Genomic DNA, 22,888 nt, shown 5'->3' with positions numbered 1-22,888 from the left:
CAAATTGTGGGACTTCTTGGTCTTGTGTGTGTGTGTGTGAGTGTGTGTGTATGTTCTGTTTCTCTGGAGAACCCTGACTTACACAGATAACAAGACTTAACTCACAGAGTTCCCGCGATGCTAGATGAGTTAACATAGGTAAAGAACACAGAACAGTGCCTGGCACATAGTGGTAAGCACTCAACATTTTAGTTGCTCTTATAATTGTTGTTGTTTTTGTTATCATTGTTATTGTTGAGCCTTTTGAAATCCTGTAGTGCATATATAAGACTCTCATATTTTGGCTTTCTTTTCCTGGTGCATTTGTACATCTTATGAGGTACAAAAAACATGAGATTCCTGGCACCCACACTTAAATGCAATTATACAACCCACACTAGATTTAGCTACATAATGAAATCCAAAGTATACCAAAAAAATACCCTGTTTCTTATTAAGCGCTGTTGAATTCCTGATATATAATACAATACGTAGGATAGATGCATTTCTGAAACATTTCAGCTTCTTCCCCGTCTATTGCCTGCAGTAATAAGGTCTTGAATATATGCTCAAATTCTAGTTTTCCTTATGGGTATCCTGAATAACTTAATTGAAGTACCTCATTCTGGGTGAAAGCTAGTTGTTGATGTGAACTGAAAGTGTGTAAGACTCTCACTGATAATTCAAACTTTGTAAGGAAGAGTTTAGCTCTTTCACCAATCAAGGCAGAAAACTCTATTAAGGACTCAGCTAGCTTGTCACAGTGTGGCTCTAATTAGGGACTTTGGACTTGGGAAGCAAAAGCAAACCTGAAGGCCCAATATACCAGGACTTTTAAAACCCTTTTTTGTCACTCAGAAGAGAATGGGAATTTCATGTGTTTTCTTCACTGTAAGATCAAATTCCGTAATGCCCTTAAGTTTGTTATTAATAACAATCAATTCCATTTATTGAATGTCTACTATATGCTGGGTATAGAGTGAAGTGCTTTACATAGATTTAATGTAAATCTTTTAAAAACTCAAAAACCAAAGAGCTTAAACTTTATGCCACTTTTATTATACCATACAGCTAGCTAATACATATCAGTGTTGGACTCAGAATGAGATTAGATTTTTTTGACTACAAAATTATATACTTGACCCATTTGAATATACATGTCTGTATATAAAAATGCCAAAGAGTAGTTATGGTATAGTAAGCACTAAGCTATATGGTACAAATACAGAAATGAATAAGAAGCCATCTGACAGCTACAATCCATAGGCCTATCCAGAAAAGTCTACAGATTCAGCAAGTATAGCTTCCCAGGCCACCATACCAGAAAAATGTGATATCACTTGGGTTCTTTGAGGAAAGGATTTAGATATTCATAGGAGGATAGTTAAATGATAGCAAACATCTAACAAATTTGTTGAATAGAAATTGATTAATAGATAAGAGCCCTTTAGGTACATGTTGAAGAGCTATTTAGGGACTTACAATACTTGCTTTTTAGTATTGTCACTGCTTATTTCATAATGTAATTTCTGGTTGACATCATTGCTTTCAATGCCAATACTCTTCCCTTATATGTCCTTCTTTTATTCTTTCTCTATTTTTTTTTTCTATTTCCTCTAAAGGATTGGAACTCAGTTCTTTGCATCTACTGCCATGTCCTGAAATTATAATTCTTACTTCTTTCAACCTGTCACTTCCAATAACCACAGGGGGAAAATAAGTACTCTGCAAGCCAGTTGGCTCCATTTAGTATCATTGGGAAAACGTACATCTGCTTTTTGGATTAAATCATGCTTATGAAACCATGCCTATTTAGTTGACAGGAAGAAAAAAGTACAATTTACATATTTTAGTTATTCTTGTTTTAGTAGACTTCAGAGCTTTAATTCACCCTAGGTTTACCCTTGGAAAAAATACTGAGAATATTTATTTGTTGGTTGTCTGCCAGCTGTTTTCTCTTAGACTGGCAGCATGATGTTTGTCAGAGTTACGATCACTTAAGCCAATCCTTATTAGAGACTAAATACTGTTTACCCCACACACTTGTTCTTCTGACATAAAATTAGTTTTAATAAACACTCATCAAAATCGTAAGTTAATTCAGAAGGTATTTTTCAATGTTATAACCAAATGAAGTTTGTTGTAGGAATGGAATAATTACACAAAACATAAAGTATTTTTTAATCACTGGTTCTGTGCTTTGTTCAGTAATGGTACTGTGACAACATATGAAGAAATTTACCACATGGCCTATGGCCTTGAGAAGCTTCCAGTTTCACAGTGGAAGGGAAAGGGGGTGGCAAAGCATATGAAATTTTTGTATAATAGCTATGAAATAAGATCAGCAGGTCTGTGATTCAAAAGATATGCGGATTATAATTGCAAAATGAGTTGAGAAGGGGGAGAAAATATTGTGTGTCATCGAAATGTTCAGATAAAGTCTTCATGGAGGGTTGCAAAATGGGTAGACACTTTGTAGGTGCAAAGGAACCCCATCCTCTTATAAAATGGTATAAAGTATTTTTAATTAGAGAATAATCCACTGCTATGAAGATATAAACTATATGACAGTGAGAAGAGGATTTTATTACTTCTAATTTCTTGAATAATGAAGATTTAATTTTTAGCAGTGTTTAAAATTTTATAAGAAAAATATTTCTTTGAATAGAAAAGATGAACAAATAGCTGCCTCAGTACAGAACCCCAGTAAAAGCTTGTGTTCACATGATTAATATTTAAAGTCACATCTTAAAAAAGCTTATATAGATTTCATCCAGAGTGCTATACATCTCAAGGTTCAGAACATATAAATCCTAATGTTCTCTACATTTTCATTTTGTTTAAATTGTGATTGAAAATAAATTTGGGGAAAAGAATAGGACTACATGCTAAAAGTCTTTCTAAGCCAGTATTGCTCTTACATAGATCAAAGAAGATATTTCAAAGGTCCAGCAAACCATCGGTGCTAAAATTCAGCACTTAGAAGTATTTGGAGATGTCTTCCACGACTTTTTTTTTTTTTTCTTTAATTAATTAATTAATTTATTTATGGCTGTGTTGTGTCTTCGTTTCTGTGCGAGGGCTTTCTCTAGTTGCGGCAAGCGGGGGCCACTCTTCATCGCGGTGCGCGGGCCTCTCACTGTCGCAGCCTCTCTTGTTGTGGAGCATAGGCTTCAGACGCGCAGGCTCAGTAGTTGTGGCTCACGGGTCCAGTTGCTCCGCGGCATGTGGGATCTTCCCAGACCAGGGCTCGAACCCGTGTCCCCTGCATTGGCAGGCAGATTCTCAACCACTGCGCCACCAGGGAAGCCCTTCCACGACTTTTTAAAGTGTCAGTTTCATTTGACTTTTTCATTTTATCAAAATAGACAACAAACCCAGGGGGATAAAAATGAAGGTAAACATAAATATTAAGCAAAATAAATGTAAAAAGTCAATTGTTTAGTTTTGAGTTCATGTTCCTAAGGTCATTAAGGGATTTATAATGGTATAATATAAAACTCAAGTACCTGGTAGACTAGAAGGTAAGTAGAAGAAATTTCGAACTTTGTATTAAGGGAGCTTAGTTTTTGGTTTTGTTTCATGTTGTTGTTGTTTGTTTTAAGAAAAAAAAAATATTGATTTTTAAAAAGTCAAATTTTCTGATTTAATCAAATTAATTTTATTAGATAGTTGCTTTGTCATTATATAGTCACAGCTTCAGCACGAAAAAAACTAATTTCCTTACTAAAACTAAAAAATTTAAGGTGGAACTCTGCCATTAGAGCATTTTCTGGCTCTAAGATTACTGAAGATAATATTCTCATTTTTTCCCTTAGCACCTGATAGAAGCATCCTAAATGGGATGAATTTTATGAAATTACTTTGATAAACGTAGACATGAAATAGAAGTGATTTATCTTGAAACAAGTGCCAACAAATAGCAAGTTAAAGTTTTCATCAAAAGATGACTCTTGAAAGTATAATTTTTTTCCATCTGTAAATGCTATGATGCAGTTTTTTAAAAACCTCGTATTTCTAGGTTATTAATAAAATCATTATTTCTTTACAGACATTTACAGAGGGAAAATTCTCTGCATCAGTAACTTTTAAGTTTGCTCTGGAAATTAAGACAACTATATTTGTTTTAAAAAAAAAAGCTAATCTGTTAAAGAAATATCTTTAACAAATTTAGAAGGAAAAATTGTTCTTGAAAAAAAACTTATTTTTTTTTAATGTGGCACTATTTAAGGCATATTGAAATCTGTGTTTTTATATGTGTAGAATATTATTTGTACTAGTGCTTTTAGCAATAGAGCATTATCTAAATGATCCTTTAAAATGATTTTATGTTTCACATTAAAAGAGCAAAATGCTCATATTTCTACATATTGAATATATATTACAGAAGTAAGTTGTAGATGCTTTTTATTTCTTGGTTCATCATTTTAAATAAATTTTGGAAAGGGTTTTATGACTGACTATTTTACTACAAAGCATATGAATTTCAAAGTGAAACACCAGATTTTGGACTTAAAATTAGAATTCTCAATCTAGTATTTTGCTTATATGTTTACTCAATAAACACAGAAGACATCAAGATGAACGTAATTTTCCCTGTACACAAAGACTTAAAGTTCCATAAGAGATTCAGTCAAACAAACAGATAATTTAAAGTATTGTAGAGACTAAGAGGAATGCTCACTTTTCAAAAAAATAAGAGGTGAAAGCATAAAGACTAGATGATTAATTTCATTAAAGGAGCCAAGAAGGGGAAGTCATCAGAATATCAGTCAGCTGGGGTCCCCATGGTATCTGTCCGTGGCCTGTTAGGCTGTACAGCAGGTGAGCGGCGGGCAAGTGAGCGAAGCTTCGTCTGTATTTACAGCTGCTCCCCATCCCTCGCATTACCGTCTGAGCTCCGCCTCCTATCAGGTCAGCGGTGGCATTAGATTCTCATAGGAGCACGAACCCTACCGTGAACTGTGCATGTGAGGGATCTAGGTTGTGCGCTCCTTATGAGAATCTAATGCCTGATGATCTGAGGTGGAGCTGAGGTGATGCTAGCGCTGGGGAGTGGCTGCAAATACAGATTATCATTAGCAGAGAGGTGTGACTGCACAGAGACCATAATAACTCAATTGCTTGCAGACTCATATCAGAACCCTATCAGTGAGTGGCAAGTGAAAACAAGCTCAGGGCTCCCACTGATTCTGCATTATGGTGAGTTGTATAATTATTTCATTATATATTACAATGTAATAATAATAGAAATACAGCGCACAATAAATATAATGTGCTTGAATCATCCCAAAACCATCCCCCCCCCCTCCCCGATCTGTGGAAAAATTGTCTTCCATGAAAATGGTCTCTGGTGCCAAAAAGGTTGGGGACCACTGCCAGTCAGTTTAATGGAAATACAACACCACAATTCTATATAAAGTTAACAGTAAGTTTCCCAATTAACATGTAAAAGAATTTCATGTTTCCTGTGTCGTTCTGACTGCATGAGTAGCACTTTATAAAATTTAGAACACTGCATTTACAAAGTACACTGAGGAACCAAACCATATTTGGATGAGAGAGAACAAGACAGTAATGATAATATAAACCACTTCAGATGAAAAGTGTTTGAGAAAATTGAGCAAACAGACTTGATATATGACATTTATGTCAGATATCTGAATAAGGGTTATTGTAAGGAGAAGTTGTTTCTTTAAAGAGAAAATAAAATGTAAAGTAGATACAAATTATTGGGAGGCAGATTTTTGTTTAATAACAGTAAGGAAAACACTACAAACTCTTTGATCCATCTAACAACACAGATCTTGTTATAGATAGCATTGAACCCATCATCCTTGGAGGTATTCAAGCAGGTGCCCAGTGAAAGGAGGACCACTACTAGTGGTAGAATTAGAAGTGGTAATAGTAGTAATAGTAATAGTGGTAGTAATAGTAATACTATTATTAATAGTAATAGTAATGAAGGCAATTTTCCATCTGAAAGCTTGTTATGTATCTCCCTATTTACATGCATTTTTCTAGTTACGTATTAATTATTTCTGTCTCAGAAAAGGGAGAATGAAGCAAAGAACTATTAAGCAGTGGCTAAGGCCTCATATCCAGTAAGTGTTATGTGGGCTCAATAAGCGAATTTAGAGCCAGTGCTTTGCCCTTAACAGCCTATGACTTATGAAATATTTTTACCAAGGTAGCCCTAATGTAATGGAGATTCAAGCTTATACTATACGGAGGTTTCTGGGAATGAAACTTGCTACCACCCAATATAAAACAAACATTTGATTTTCTATGTTTTATTTTAAAATTTAGTGAAATCTTATATTTGTTGAAAATATATCCACATTTATTTTAACATTAAAACTTTAAAATATTTCTCATAAAATATATGAGAAAAATAATATTCCAGTTCTATTTTGTGAAGTCAGTGGATGCATCATATGAGGATCTGGTTTGGCATTAATGAGACAGCAGACTCTGTCCCTTCAGCTAATGTTTCTCTTCTGCAAATCCACTGTAACTACCCTCTACAGGCCTTCCAAAACTGAAATTGCTATTTTGAATAATCAAAGGTACGGACATTTATAGTCCATATTGTATAAATAGGCATGGTTATCAGGCAAGACCTTTTGGATCAGCTACCATGGCAATGTTCTTGCACTTCTGTATTTCACATAAAAAGGGACTGAGTCCTCCTCCAAGACTGTTCAGCCTCTTCTGTCTGCCTCTGGCTTGCATGGGGTCCACATGTATAGCCAAGCTTCTCAGTCTCTCTGTCTCTTTCTTCACATCTGAACATTCCAAATCCAAGGAGATGAAACTAAACAGATCTTATTTTAAAACATATTAATAAAGCAGGATTCTCTTTTTGTCATAACTATTTTTCATTTGGTATGGTGCTTGCTTATTTAAGAACACTTAGGAGAGGATCATTCCTAATCCCTGCCTTAACACTATTATAATACCAAAGTACTATTTCTGACTTCTGTTAGTACTCAATAATATACTTTTCTCTAAATTGCTTGTATAAATATTTAGGAGTTGCAAAATTTTTAAAATTTATTTTCTTAAAAATTGAGTGATATTAATTCTCTAGGGAAGTACTCAGGTTCATCTTACTGTTTTTGGTTTATCCCTCTTTGTGATGCAAGGTAATATGTTGCAGTGAATACTGTAGAGGGAATATCTGCTTTGTAAAGGTGCGTATTTGTAAGATGACATCTAAGAAAACTTTAATTCTAATTTTTTTTTAACTTTTGGTTATAAATGTCTCCCACATATTAATTACCTTTGAATTCTATTTTATAGATAAACATAGTGCTACAGATTATATGCTTTTAAGACCTCTGAGACAACCAGAGTGAGTTTTCTGCTCTAAGTAATCATTTGCTCCATGATACACATAATATTTTATATATATATGGATTGGGAATTCACCAGGTAGATATCCTATTAAGATATACTGAATTAGAATTCATTTCATGTTTTGTTTTACTCCTGACAAATTACAGCATAAGACAGTATGCTGTATGCAGCATGAGAAATTTTGTTGACCATTAGGCTCTTGAGCTTTGATCATGGCTACCATTTTGTATTCTGATGTAAACACTGACATGTCTGATTTAGAAGTTATAAAATGTTTTAAAGACCTACACTGGCAAGGATAAAAATTAAAAGGGCTATCAATTCTCATGTTTCAGGGCATTAGCTGCTTTCCAGATGGGTTGGAGAAAAATATACCCTGTGGTGTAGTATTAGGTGCATTAGCTAGGTTTTATGCTTTTTTCTTCAAAAATTGGCAATGGCGACTTTTAGAACAAAACAGTCAAGTTAATAACTCTTTATTGTGCTTTGCCAATTCTAGCAGACACTTTTCAGTTTGTATAACAACAAAATTCAAACACATCTCTCATTTCTATAGCTTTCACAATGCATGTGAAATTATTGCTACTTAGGAAGTATTGAAAAATATTTCCTTTTTCAGCATCATTTTAACAGGTAATTGTCATGATTACTTGTAAAGATTATAGGCAAAATCTTAAGCACTGATATATTTTTGAAGGATATTAAGAAAGGGAAGAATTTGACATGTTCTTGTAAGTGCATAAATGCAAAAATTTAAAGCTGTGGCTTTTGTAGTATTGATTGGATTTCAATGACCACATTCTATTGAGAATTCAATTATTAAACTGAGAACCTAGTCTTAAAAAACTGAAAAGTGACTGAGTACAGAGGTAAGATTCTTTCTTCTCAAAATTTGACATGCATCACAATCACCTGAAAGTTTCTTAAAAATAGAACCTCCTTCCCAGATTTTTGGAATCATTAATATTTACTATAAGATCAAGCTTTTAATTTTCCATGTAATGCTAAAAATAAGTGTGATGTTTATTTGGACAATACTCCAACAATATAAATAATACTTCCATTATTTTTTTAAATTAAAATATTGAGTTTTTTGAGGTAAAAAGTTCAACATGGTTGAGATTGTATTATACTTTTAAATAAATTTAAAGAGAATTAATATTTTAATGGTACTGGGTTTTCTAATAGGTGAGTATATGTTCTATGTATTTAAGTCTTTATTTTCTCTCAGCAGTTTTATAGTTTTCAGTGTAGATTTTTTCAACATCTTATTATTCTTAAGCATTTTATATTTGAACAGTTATTTTAATGCATTATTTTTATATTTTTTTCAATCGATTCCTGATAGAAAATGGAACTATAGTTGGCTTAGTTTACTCTAGAGTAAATCTTGGAAATATGTACCAGGAAATATTTACAAGAATTTTCTTAGCAGTATTCTTCACAATACCAAAAACTGCAAACGCATTAAATAACAGTCTACTTTAAAGTGGCTAAGGAAAGCATGAAGCACTTATTGAAAATAAATGACAACTATATACAACACCTTAAATTTTAAAACACATATGAGAATGAAAAAAGCTAGCTCTTGAAGACTACACATGGTATATCATTTCTACCTAACTTAAAAATCAAACAGTATCTTTTTATGATGAAACCACTTTTTAAATTTATAGTAATAGCAAATATCTATTTAATTTAATTGTTACCAAAGAGGGGAAACAAAGGAATGGAATAGATGAGAAAAACACTGGGTTGGTAGTACTTTAAAATGGGGATATTTAATAGGAGCTTATTGTTATTATTATACCTTATGATTATATATTATATATATTCTTCAAATCAAATATTATATTAAAAATAAGGAATTGTGCGTATTACATAGGTAGTTAAAAATGTTTCAAAAGTCTTGATATCATTTAATTCAATAATTAATTCAATAAAATATATCAAGATTTGTATTAATATGCCAGGAACTAGTCTATATTATTTTTTATACAGCAGAGGGGAGAAAAGTTGAAAAAAAATACCTCCTTTTGTGGAGGTTATGTTTTCATAGGTGGAGGTAGACTTTACATAATTGAACAAATAACTATGAAATGTAGAGACGGGGTTATAAAAAAATGAAGTATATATAGTGAGAGATAGAAAGGCAGAGATCAAGATGCAGAGAAGATAACGCCAGATCCATATGCATGGACACATTGTTGTCAGGGAAATGTGAATGAGTATAAGCATAAGGGATTTGAAGGCAAGTCGTGTACTAGCAGATGTTTACAGACTATGTGGTGTAAATATTTAAGCTATCAGCTTGACACCACTGTAAGTGAGGCAGGATGGGATGGCTCTCTGGAGGCAGTAGGAGCTGGTTCTAGCACACCAGGGTCAAAGATGGATGCGAGGAAGAACTTCTAAAGGTTAAGTTAAAAAAAGTGAGTTCAATTTGGAAGAGAATGAAAATGTTTAATAAATTATAGGTCCCATTACATTTGAATATTTATTGGAATTGGGATGTTAGAGGGAGAATATTGAACAGACATATGGCTGTGGTCCAGAGAGTAGGGCATTTAAATAGAGAAAATGGTGTGGGTGCACTCATTATAAATAACAGTTTTTCATATTTCATCATATAAATGAGTAGCTGAGATGGCATACAGGAAAAGAAGTCAAGATCATAAAAGACCAGGGTACTGAAAGGATCTGATATGTTGATACTGAAATCATAAATTTTGGAAGAAGAGGGGGTGAATTCAAATGTTAAAATCTTCAATCATTGTAAAGGAAGTGACCTATAATTCCAGAGAGTTGAAGGCTTTAAGAGACACAGAAAACTGCATGCAAGTGGTGGCAATGAGAAGCCTGGAGGATATATGCTCCATCTCCAGGTTTATGGGAATGGAGTTTGGGAAAGAACACCTATCCTATACACACTAAAGAGAGTTGTGATTTATGCACCCTAATCTGTGAACAGTGGGATCATGTTGATCAGCCTGCTGTGGGTAAGAAGGTGGAGAGAACACTCAGAGTGGGGATTATCGTATAGAGGACTTTTCCGATAATCGTGATAAATTCTCAGGGGCACAGAGAAAGAGTTTTCTGAAGTCAGAGGAGAGTGTGAGATTGTGAAATATCTGCTCATAATTTTTATTCATTTCCAAACTGGATTTTTTTAAAGTTGAGTTTGGAGAGTTCTTTACATATTCCAGATACAATTTCTATATTAGATAGGTGGTTTATAAATAGTCTCTCTTAGGCTGCAGCTTATGTTTTCCTCTTCAATGGGTTTTTGTAGAATAAGTTTTTAATTTTTATAAGGTCCAGTTTATCTGTATTTATGTTTATAGGACATGCTTTGGTGTCAAGTCTAAGACTCCTGTCTAGCCCTAGAGCTCAAAATTTTACTCCAATCTTTTTTTCTAAAGGTTTTTTTAGTTCTACATATTATATTGTCTGTTATCTATTTTAAGTTAATTTTGTATGATAATGTGTGAAACTTAGGTTGATTTTTTTTCCCTATAAATTTCCAATAGCTCTAGTATCATTTGTTGAAAAGGATATCTTTCCTCCATCGAATTACTTTTACACCTCTGTCAAAAATCATTTAGGGATATTAATGTGGTCAGTTTTAGAGTTCTCTATCCTGTTCCATCGATCTGTTTGTCTATTGTTATACCAGTACCATTGTTTTCTGTAAATTTTTTTTATAAGCTTGTTTTTTCTCTTTAAATATGAACAAATACAACATACAGAGAAATAATAATGAAAGGAAAATAATTTATATGGCTATTCCCTTTCCGGAAATTGGTAGAACATGAACAGAACATTGCAGTAACAGACGTAAAATATTTGAAAAAGAGATATCTACAGTTGCATCTTTTAATTCTTTTCTAAGGAAAAGAATTCAGTAGTAAGATTTAATATTGGGAAGAGTAATTTCCCCTTCTTTATTCTTCTTTTTCAAGATTGTTTTAGATGTATTGGACCTCTTACTTTCTGTATAAATTTTGAAATAAGCTTGTTTGTGTCTACATAAAACAGTCCTTTTTTAATATATATATATATATATATATATAGGAAATGCATTAATCCTGTATTTCAGTGTGAGGAGAATTGAATCTTTCCTATGTTGAGTCTTCTTATACATGAGCATTATGTGTGTCTCAATTTACTTGGGTCTTTTAAAATTTCTTTCATGACCATTTAGTAATTTTAAACACACAAATCATATTCCTGTTTCGTTAGACTTTTACCTAGGTATTCCGTTTTCTTTGGAACAATTGTAAATAGTATTGTGTCTTTAATTTTTGTTATCACATATTTGCTATTGGTATATAGACACGATTGATTTTTGTGATTCTGCATCCTGCTACCTTGCTGGACTCAATTATTTGTTCTAGAATTTTGTTTATTGTAAATTCCTTGAGATTTTTTATGTAGAAAATCATGTCATCTTCAAATATAGACAGTTTTATTTTTTTCCTTTCCAACTTTTCTGCCTTTTGATTCTTTACTTTGTCATATTGCATTGAATAGCAGTATGAGAGCAGACATTCTTGCCTTTTTCCTAATCTTAGAAAGAAAACGTTCAGTCTTTCAGCATTAAATAAGATGTTAGCTGTAACTTTGTGGTTTGTTTTTAGATTCTCTTTTTCAAGTTCTGATGATATTTCTAGTTTGCTGAGAACTTTTATCAGTGGACACTGGATTTTTTTTCAAATGCTTTTTTCTGTGATCATATGATTTTTTTAAAGATCTGTTAATATAGTAGATTATATTGATTGATCTTTGAATGTTAAACCAGACTTGCATACCCAGAAAAAGTTTCATTGTGTTATGAGACTTATAATTCTTTTTATGTATTACTGTATCCAATTTGCAGATATTATCTTGAGGGTTTTGTATCTAAAGTGATGGAAGATTTTGATCTGTGATCATTCTTTTGCAGCTCTTTGTCTAGTTTGGTATTAGGGAAAGACTTACCTCTTAAAATGAATTGGAAGTTATTACCTATTCTTTTTTTGGAATATACTGTATAAAAATGGATAAAGAAGATGTGGTACATATATACAGTAGAATATTACTCAGCCATAAAAAGGAACGAAACTGGGTCATTTGTAGAGATTTGGATGGACCTAGAGACTGTCATACAGAGTGAAGTAAGTCAGAAAGAGAAAAATATTGTACATGAAGGCATATATGTGGACTCTAAAAAAATGGTATAGATGATCTTATTTGCAAAGCAGAAATAGAGATACAGATGTAGAGAACAAACATATGGATACCAAGGGGAGAGGGGGCAATGGGATGAATTGGGAGATGGGGATTGACATGTATACACTATGTTTTTTATAATTTATTTAATTTATTTATTTTTGGTTGTGTTGGGGCTTCATTGCTGCACGCGGGCTTTCTCTAGTTGCAGAGAAAGGGGGCTACTCTTCATTTGCGGTGCACAGGCTTCTCATTGCGGTGGCTTCTCTGCTGCAGAGCACGGGATCTAGGCGTGCAAGCTTCAGGAGTCATGGCACTCGGGCTCAGTAGTTGTGGCTTGCGGGCTGTAGAGCGCAGGCTCAGTAGTTGTGGTGCACAGGCTTTGTTGCTCCACAGCATGTGGGATCTTCCTGGACCAGGGCTCAAATCCACGTCCCCTGCATTGGCAGGCAGATTCTTAACCACTGCACCACCAGGGAAGCCTGACATATATACACTATTGATACTAATGTATAAAATAGATAACTATGAGAACCTATAGCACAGGGAACTCTGCTCAGTGGCTCTGGGGTGACCTAAATGGAAGGAAATCCAAAAAAGAGGGGATATGTGTATACATATAGCTGATTCACTTTGCTGTATGGTAAAAACTAACACAATAGTATAAAGCAACTATACTCCAATAAAATAGTTTTTTAAAAATTAGTGTTAATTATTCTTTGAATATTTCGTAATATTCTGACACTAAAACCACAAGGGTCTGAAGATTTATTTTGGAATCTTTTTAGTAATGTATATAATTTCTTTAACTTTACAGGACTCAGATTTCCATGTCATCTTGGTTAAATTTTGGTAGTCTTCTCTCTTTTTATCACTGTTAGTCTTACTAGAGGTTATCAGTTTTATTTTCTCAAAGACTCATCTCTTTGTTTCAATAATTTTTTCTTGTTTTCCTGTTTTCAAATTCATTGGGATCTCTTCTCAATTTATTATTTACTTCCTTCTGCTTGCTTGGGTTTATTTTACTTTTTTTTTCTTGGTTCTTGAGGTAAAACTTAAATTTTTATATTGATGTTCTTTCCTCTCTTCTAATATAAAGCATTGTAGTGTGTAAGTTTCCTTCTTAGCACTGCTTTAGCTATGTCCTACATACTTTGATATTTGTGTTTAATTTTGGTCAGTCATATGGTTCTAAATATTTAAAATTTCTTTTAGACTTACTCTTGTCTCATGGATATTTTTAGAAGTATATGTTAATTCACTTATACTCAGAGAATTTTCTGTTGTCTTTCATTATTTATTTTAGTTTTATTTTCGTATGTTAGAAACACCTCTGTATGATTTCATTTATTTTAGATTGTGACGTTTGTTTTTTGGCCCAAGATATGGTCTATCATGGTGAATATATAATGGGTGCTACAAAAGAATGTGCATCTGTTGTTGCTGGATATTTATCGGGCCATTTAGTTTTGTGTTGGTTGAGTGTGTTGCTGAGATTTTCTACTTTTTGCTGATTTTCTATCCAGTAGTTTTACAATTGCTGAGTGGGGTTAAATCAGCAAATAAAATCATACATTTATTTCTCCATTCTGCCTTATCAGTCTTTGCTCATACATTTTAAGCTTTGTTGTTTGGGCATTAACATTTAGGTTCATATGTCTTTTGGTAGATGGATTCTAATATCATTAAGTAATATTCCTCTTCATCTCTAAGAATTATCTTTGTTTTGAAGCTTATTTTATTGGATATAGTATATCCACTCCTGTTTTTAAAAAATAATGTTTGCATGATGTATCTTTCCCCATATTTCTACTTGCATTTTACCTTTGTCATTGAATCTGTAGTGAATTTTTTGTAAATTGCACACAGTTGGGTCTAGTTTTTAAAATACATTCTGCCAATCTCTGTCTTTCAACTGGTGTATTTAACCATTTATAATTTAAGGTAATTATTGATATTTATGGCTTTAATTTTTCATTTTATCATTTGTTTTCTGTTTGTTTTATTAGTTTCTTGTCCCTCTGTTTATCTTTTCTTATTTTGGGGGAATACTAGACCTTTTTTTTTTTTTTTTGGAAACATATGTTGATTTATTTATAAACCTCCACTGGCATCTACAGATGCTGGTGTCAGTACAAGGAATCAGAGTTGACCCTGCTTCCTAACACCTTATTCAGTCTCCTTACTGATGGGGATGTGTCAACGTTCAGGTCCCCAACTGGGTCCTGCTGACAACAAAGTTAGTGAGAAAGTGGAGTATTACCTACCCTCAATTCACAATGCCTTATTCATTCTCATTAATGCAGGGAGGGGTGGAGACTCCACTCCTGCCTAGGTCCTACCGACAGTTGGAGTGGGAGTGAAGCCATGAAACATAGTGATGACAAGCCCCACCCCACACTGTATTGTTATGCACTTTGCTGCCTTGTAAGTAGAGGCTTACCTCACCATTAGACTCTGCTGGTATTACCCTGCTTCTACTAGGAGGGAGATGGACAATCAGTTCTTCCTGTTCCTCCATCACTGAAATCATGGAGGTGGTAGTGTCCACTGGTATGTGTCTGGGGTGGAGTCTTACCAGACCACCATTTTCCAGGCTTTCTGTGGAACTTTCATCTTTGCCTGTTGTCAGTTCCAGGTTGGAGGCTTTTGCAGCACCCTATCTGAGCTATATGAGGGATAGTAAGTAAACCCAGTGAACTCAGTGATGAGTTCTTCCTCAAGTCCTGGGGTCTCTAGGCAGGTCACTTTCTTCTTTCCACCTTTCTGAGTCTTCCTATGATTGTTTCAGTCCAAGGTTTGTGTTATGCTTCTTATGATTATGTTATTTTAGTTGTAGTAGTGAGATCCTGAGGGAAAGTCCATCTTGGCCAGAATTGGAAATTGAAATTGGACTTTTATCAAGTTTTTATTTGGTATATTATTTATAATTAAATAAATAATTAATTTAAAATAAACGTAAGAAAGAAACACACTTCTTAGATTATTTGAGCTATTTTTCAATTCATCAAATAATTTAACGTATGGATTTATTTCAATTATTCTATTGTACTTTGATTTTAGTAAGACATCAATAACTTAAAATAATATATTGAAACCAGATGTCTTAATATAATAACACAATTACTTGTGTTTAAACGTCCTACCCAAAATATGCCATACATGTACCTCTTTATCCCAATATCTACCATTTTTAATTGTTTCACATAAATTAGTATAGGTTATCTTCCCCTGAAACATTTTAATCAATTTCTTACAATAGTCACAAAAATTTATTAAGAAGACAAAGATATCTTCATAAAATGAGGATGGGTACCACTTTAGCTCAACAGTTAAAATTATACTTGATTTCTGGAATAGGGCAATTATGTTGAAAAACAAGAGATACTATTATTAATAATCACATGAATCAAAAGCTAGAAGAGACAAAGGAATTAACATAGGTCTATTAAAATATTTTCCTACAAATATATGAAACAAAATTGATAACTTTCATCAAACCGGTATATGACCTATTTCATGAAATTAATGTAATAATGTGAAATGCTGGAGATAATAATGTGAATAGAACAAGTTGAGTCTAATAAGTAAATGTGTTGCATTTCTGGCAGTTATTTTTTACTCCACTTGGGAAAATTAACAAGGTAAAGAGGTAGTACTATAAAAAACATTCTACATAAGAATAATGAATGTGAAACAGTGTATGATAAAGCTGTAATGATTTTAAAATACTACTGTTTAAAGGATGTAAAAATCATTTGAACAGACAATTGTTTATAAAGATTGATATATTATAAATATAGACTTATAAATCAAAAGGAAATTATTTGATCAAGGGCAGTGGTATAATTGTTTGCTTTAAGTGGGAGTGGTTCTTTAAAAAACTCTAAAAAAGAAGATAAAAAAATGTGAAGCAAGTCCAATATAAGTAATACATAGAACTTTTGTAAATTTTATATTTCCTACTTGTGATGGAGTTTTAACCACAAGGAGAATTTGATATTTTTTATTTAACCTGAGCAAAACAACAGACCATCATGCACAGAAAGGACAACAGCCACATCACGTGCACTTAAGAATTATTATTTAGAATCCTGTATACACTAGGTTTTATTCTTGGTCCTGGGGAACATGCTAAGGAAGTAGACAGCCAACATCCCTACACTTCAGTGTTTATGTTTCATAAAAATTTGCCCGTTCATTAACAAGTAAGCAAAGAAGATATTTTCAATAGTGGTAATTGCCGTGAATATAGTACGGAATATGGAATAAACTGAGTTGGTAGATAGGCAGGGAAGGTTTTCAGGCAGTTCCATGTGAAATTTAACCTTCATGACTCAAAGAAGGAGAGGTAAAAGGTATGATAGAAGGTAATATGCACCCTAAGATGCAGGTGCTCCACAGATTTAATGGATCGTCACTGTGTGTTAATGAGGTACCATGTGACCAGAGCCTTTCAACTTTAACATAAATTAGAAAATGGATTTTTTATAGGAAAACTAAAGATTTTTAAATGTTGCCAATGAAGTTCAATTTGGAAACAACACTGCCTACCTACTCAATTCAGTGTAAACGCAACACAGTTTTAAGTTAAATCCCTCAGGTCACTGGTGTGCAACCTCTTTGATACATCATCCTTGTATATATTTCAACCATATAGAGAATTCATTTGCTTCATTAAAGAAATGAGAATTTTTTTAAACCCCGTAAGTCCAGTGAATATTTACTCTCTTAATCCACCAGTTTCTCATCTCTATTCTAGATCATTAAAATTTTCTTCTACCATTCTTGTAGAGTTCATATTGCTTCACTGAAGAAATGGGAACTCTAAAAGTCCAGAGTCCAGTGACTATTTACCGCCTGGTGATTTATATCATTTTACTCTATAGATTTTACAGGTTCACTTCTTGTGGTCCATGATAAATATGCTTTGTCTGAGCTGTAGTTATAGGATAAGCATCAGGTTGGGAGCCCCCAAAACAATTAAATCGCCTCTCATATTTTTTAATGACTACAGGGAGCTCATTATTCTGATTTTACTGAAGGAGTGCAAATATATGTAAGCCTTGGATATCATTTTTATCTTTCCTAATTATATTTTGGAGTTTTAAAAATGTGCATCCTTAATCATTATAATTTTAGGCATTGTTTTTATAACACTGCTATGTCCCAAAATCTGAATTAATTTTTTAACTTTAATTGATTTAGCAGTGCAATAAAGGCCAAGGACTACATAGCAATTAGAATAAACACAAAAGCTTTTCCAAGTTAAAGCTTACAGGCATACATAAAATAGTTTTAGTACTCTGAAAATCTAAAAGTAAACACAAATTATATTTTCTAATTAAACAAGGCATAAATAACAATTAACTTCAAAGTATTTTACAGACCTTAATCAACATTCCTAATTCCCCCTTGGATTTGATATTATTGTGTACGTATAGGTATGTGATGATAAATTTTGTCTAGAGGACAACTTTACTATTTACTCACTAAGTCTGTTTTGTCACACTGACTGTATATTTTTTGAGAAGAATTCTGCCATTATTATTCCACATAATACAGACTTTCTACAGCTAAGAAGTTCTTTTGATAATAACAGATGTATTTAGGGAAGCCTGGGGATTAGATAAAGGTCATACATGTCCTTATAGATTAATAGTTGTATCAGTAATTTTCTGGAAATCACCCGTTCACATCTTTCTTCTCTTCCTGATTAACAATCTCCCCCAATATAACAATCCACAAACAATAAAGAGAACAAAAAATCATAGTGCAGTGGAGAAACCTCTGGAGTTTTGTGTCACTTGTTTTTGTTTGTTTCTGAGTCAAATCCATGCTCAGTGTAAATTTTTAGAAACAAATGTTTTCCTTATGTAAGGATGAAAGACACTGGAAAAACTCATTAATAATGTTAAGTAACTATCTATAGAAAAACATCATTAATTTTCTAATACTTTTATAACCTTGATAACATACTAATATTAGTATTAATGTTTAACATTTGTGCACATTTTTAAAAGTTCTCTCACTCTTTTTGATACTTATAGAAAACAAACAACTACTCTTATGTTGAATTTAGTAATTTTATAAACTAGTGAAAATAATATTTGTTTTGGCTGTATTTGAATGTTTCTTTGGATATTAACATAGTCTAGAAAAAAGTATAGGTAATTTATAAGCTCAGACTATGTTCATCGCAATATATCACCAGAAACTTCCATTAATTAAAAAAAAGAAATTATCAAAATTCTAAGTTTATTGATTCTTGTTTGACAGAAATAGACTTTTAAATTATTATAAAATAGATTTTCATTTTCTCTGTAGTGATATTGAGACATTAGTCTGATTCTTTTGTTGAAGTGGGCAGGGCATAAATATTATTAATTGTTCAAGATTTTGTCAAAAATCCTGTCCATATAGTAGTTCATTTTGAGCTCTTACGATTAATCATAATTAAGGACGCTTGTAGAGATTCATTATAAAAATAAAACAAGCAAGCTGTATTTACAATATAAAACCATCAGCTGGGGTTTATGCAGTGTATTATATGTCATAACTTAAATGACTCTATGTCTTAAATTCATAATGATAAAAGTATCAGACACTTAAATACATTTTATAGCACAGAGTGTTATTCTAATATATAGAACCTTTGAGTAAATAATTCAAATGTGACATTTGATGCAATGTAACAATGAAGTTTATTTTTTAATCCCAGATTTTCATCCTGAAGAATTAGAAGATTAGAAAATTAATGGCCCTAATTCTAATTCTGCCTCAGTTCTAATTTTAAGTCTTTCCATCATTCTACGTGCATCCCTTCTGAGCAACAGAGTTAGAAGTAACTATTTTTCATTCTTCTTATAAAGGGACAACTCTCTTCAGAATACCAATATTGGAAATGAAGTACTAATAAATAAAACTTTTACTCAAACTAGTAGAAGTAGGTTATAAAGATTCTTTCTCAAATTCCTCCTGGAACAATGTGGAAATAAAACATGTGCACATGCCAATGGGCACAGTAAACATGTGAAAAAATTACCAATAAACTGAGTAATCTTTATATTAAGGAGAACCTGAGAGAACACAGTATTTTCCCCAGAGCTGTTAGCCATCAAATTGGAGAGGACAATAGACAATTAGATGATAACAAGACTCAAAAATGAGAATTCAATTCATAAAATATTTTCCAGGCTGTTCCCACTTAGAATAAAATAATCATGAAAGTATCGGAGGGAACCATTTAAAAATCATTATTTTCATACATACGTCCTAGGGTAGAGTTTATGTAAATCATACCAGAAAGTTTGATAGTGTTTACGTATGTGGGTGCAAGTGTGTGTTCTGTGTGTGTTTGTGTCTGTGGATATGTTTATTATTTGAAGACTAAAACTTCTTTCAAAGCACTTAATATTTTATTATCAGCTGAAGAGCCCATTTGAGGTATAAACTTGTGTAATTTGAGTTAATAACTTCTTCTGTTGACAAAGGAACTCTACAATAGCTGCTTATTTTCCTCACATAGCAACTCAGAAAGAGTCATTGTTCAATGGCTTTATGGCCTTTGAGCATAGATAATTGATCATAAATCTTTAGGTGGCCCAGCTGGGTTTCCATATGACTGCAGAGAAGCACCATATGGCCTCTAGTACTCACAGGGATCCCCTGCACTCACAGGTTACAAATTGAAAATCTGTCACAGTATTGAGAAGCAAGCTGCTCTCAAACGAGTGCAAAATAAATGATATTCTCAGATAAAACAAAGGGGAGATTTTCTTTAATAAGCTGATGGCTATTTCTACAGTTCTCATACTTTTTTGATAAAGTCCAGATAATTTAGGGTCTTGAACAACCCGAGTGGATTGTTTTATAAGGTCTCCATGCCTTGGAGAAAAGCACCATGTTGAGGCTTGGCTCAGGCCTAAGAGGATCAGGGACATTGTTTGGAACTTACCATCTCCCTTCCCTGCTTTCTTCTGCATACTGGCAACATTTTCTTAGGTTTTTATCCAGAGGGTTGAAAATAATGGCTTTCCAGATAGCTCTCTCCCATCTCATACCTTAAAGTTTCTCTACTTCAAAGAGACCTATTCTCCTCACCTAATCCTATGTCAGGATGGATTATGTGTGCATCCTTAGACCTGTGGCAGAAAGAACAGCCCCCACTATATAGTGATGGTTAAAATAGAGGATAGCAAGTTCTCCAAGATATGTGAATTGATGTTCGTGAGGAGAATTGGTTGTTAGAAAGATGATGATGATGATGATCCATGTGTCCAATCACTTATTTATGTTAGGACTCATGGACAATATCAGCAAATAGGGTAAGAAAATATGGTTACATTTAATACATAGTATAAACATTACCATCTTTATACTAGAGGCCATGCCCTGGGAGGAGTCTTTAAAGCCAAGTCATGACCAACCAAAGTCCACAGGTTCCCCTTCTGGGCCATGTTCTAGGTATCCAGGACCTTAAAAGTCCTTGCCTAAATGCCCAGACCTTGTTCCCAGTTCCTGTGTGGGCCTCTTCTTTGAGTCTGTCCTCCTTAGGGCAGAGCACACTGGAGTGTACACACTTCTAAGCCCAAAGAATGGCCAAGGGGAGGCTCCATAAAGAAGCTGTTTGATGGAGCCTAAAAGTAACAGCTGGGAAGTTCGCACTTGTGAGCATGAGGTCCCTCCAGGAATAAGAAAAGGCCAGTGATTGGAAGACAGTGGGAGCAAGCTGTGGGCTGAAGACATGGAGCTGGGGTTCAGCTCTCCCCTGGCCAACACATTCAAGCACAGATGCTTGAGGAGCCTGAGAACTTTAAATTAATTCTGGCCTTCCAGGTTGTTTGGAAGGTATATTTTTAATGGTAAAATATAGAACTAATTTTGTTTGACAGTCTATTAGCTTGGTTTAAAATCTGTAATAATTCCTTTATGAGCATCCATTTTTACTCAAAGTGTAGGGTCTGAATGGAACCTATCCTTAATATGGATAAACTGCTAATCTATATCCTTATCTCCTCCTACTTTTTGTCAAAGTGATTACTTATCTAAGAAACACCATATTTCAAGAGTCTAGTTATAACTTCTCAGAATACAAGACTTTTAAATGGAAAACTTATAATTTGTATCATGAGTTTACATTATTCAATAAAGTGTTAGCCTTTGAGAGAATGAAGTTTTTTAGGCTTCAATAAACCTCTTAGCAAACAAAGGATCAGAGGGTAATCTTTATTAATAGTCTTGTGGTAATTTTGGTTCCTCATTTATAAAATGAAGAGAGATCTATCTATCTATCTATCTATCTATCATAGGTTTGTTCTGAGGATTTATTAAGCACCCAGGCACATTGCAAACAATCTGTGAATATTAATTCTTGTTTTTAATGAGCATTCAATTTTCCCAAATATCAAGGTGTATCAATTAACTGACTTAACACTGAGTATATACTGGATGATGTTAATATGATAACTAATTGCAAAATTTCAAATTATTAACTAGTAAGTTAAATGTATAACATATGAAGGTATTTATTACATTATGATGCAGATTAAATTTTAAGAATGTTATGAGAGGTAAAAAATAAGTAGAAATACAGTAATTCAAAGGGTTTGATATTGATTAAATGTCAACATTATCAGTTTGATACTCCTAAAGTAGGCCACTACATAAACCAGTTTGACTTATTCATTATAAATCAAGGTTAAATGAAGAAATTACTTTTCTGATCTACATTATACTACTCACTCTAACTTAACTGAGTATTTTAATTATTATATTATTTTAAAATTTGATAGACACCGTTATAGAATTTTAAAAGTCATGGAGAAAGGAGATACACATAGCAAAGAAAAATCTTAATTTCTATTGATAATGACTCTAATTCACAAAAATATAATAAAGTGATTATAAACTTAACTGTTAGCTTTTTATATCGTCAGAATATGGTTATATATAAAATCTTATTTTTTTGTACTAAAAACAAAGAAGAAGCAACAACAAAAACTGTAGCCTAGTTGGACATTTGAAAAATTTATAACCTTTATTTTTTCTAAGATAACAGAATTGTTGAGTTCCTTGCAGAATCCATTTTAACACATAATTTAATCTTCTATTGAATATAAAGTTTTGGTAAAAGCTCTTTTCACATTAAATCAATGTTTAAAAATGACATATATATATATATTTGGCTTTTTAATTTTATTTTTTTCAATTTTTTATTGCAGTATTTATTGCACTATTGTTGATTCACACCATTATATTAGCTACAGGTGTACAACCTAGAGATTTGACATTTTTATAGATTATACTCCATTTAAAGTCACTACAAAATAATGGC

The sequence above is a fragment of the Balaenoptera musculus genome, chromosome 5 (genome assembly GCF_009873245.2).
Source record: "Balaenoptera musculus isolate JJ_BM4_2016_0621 chromosome 5, mBalMus1.pri.v3, whole genome shotgun sequence".
In the NCBI taxonomy this organism is placed as follows: Eukaryota; Metazoa; Chordata; class Mammalia; order Artiodactyla; family Balaenopteridae; genus Balaenoptera; species Balaenoptera musculus.
This window is presented reverse-complemented; position numbering follows the sequence as displayed.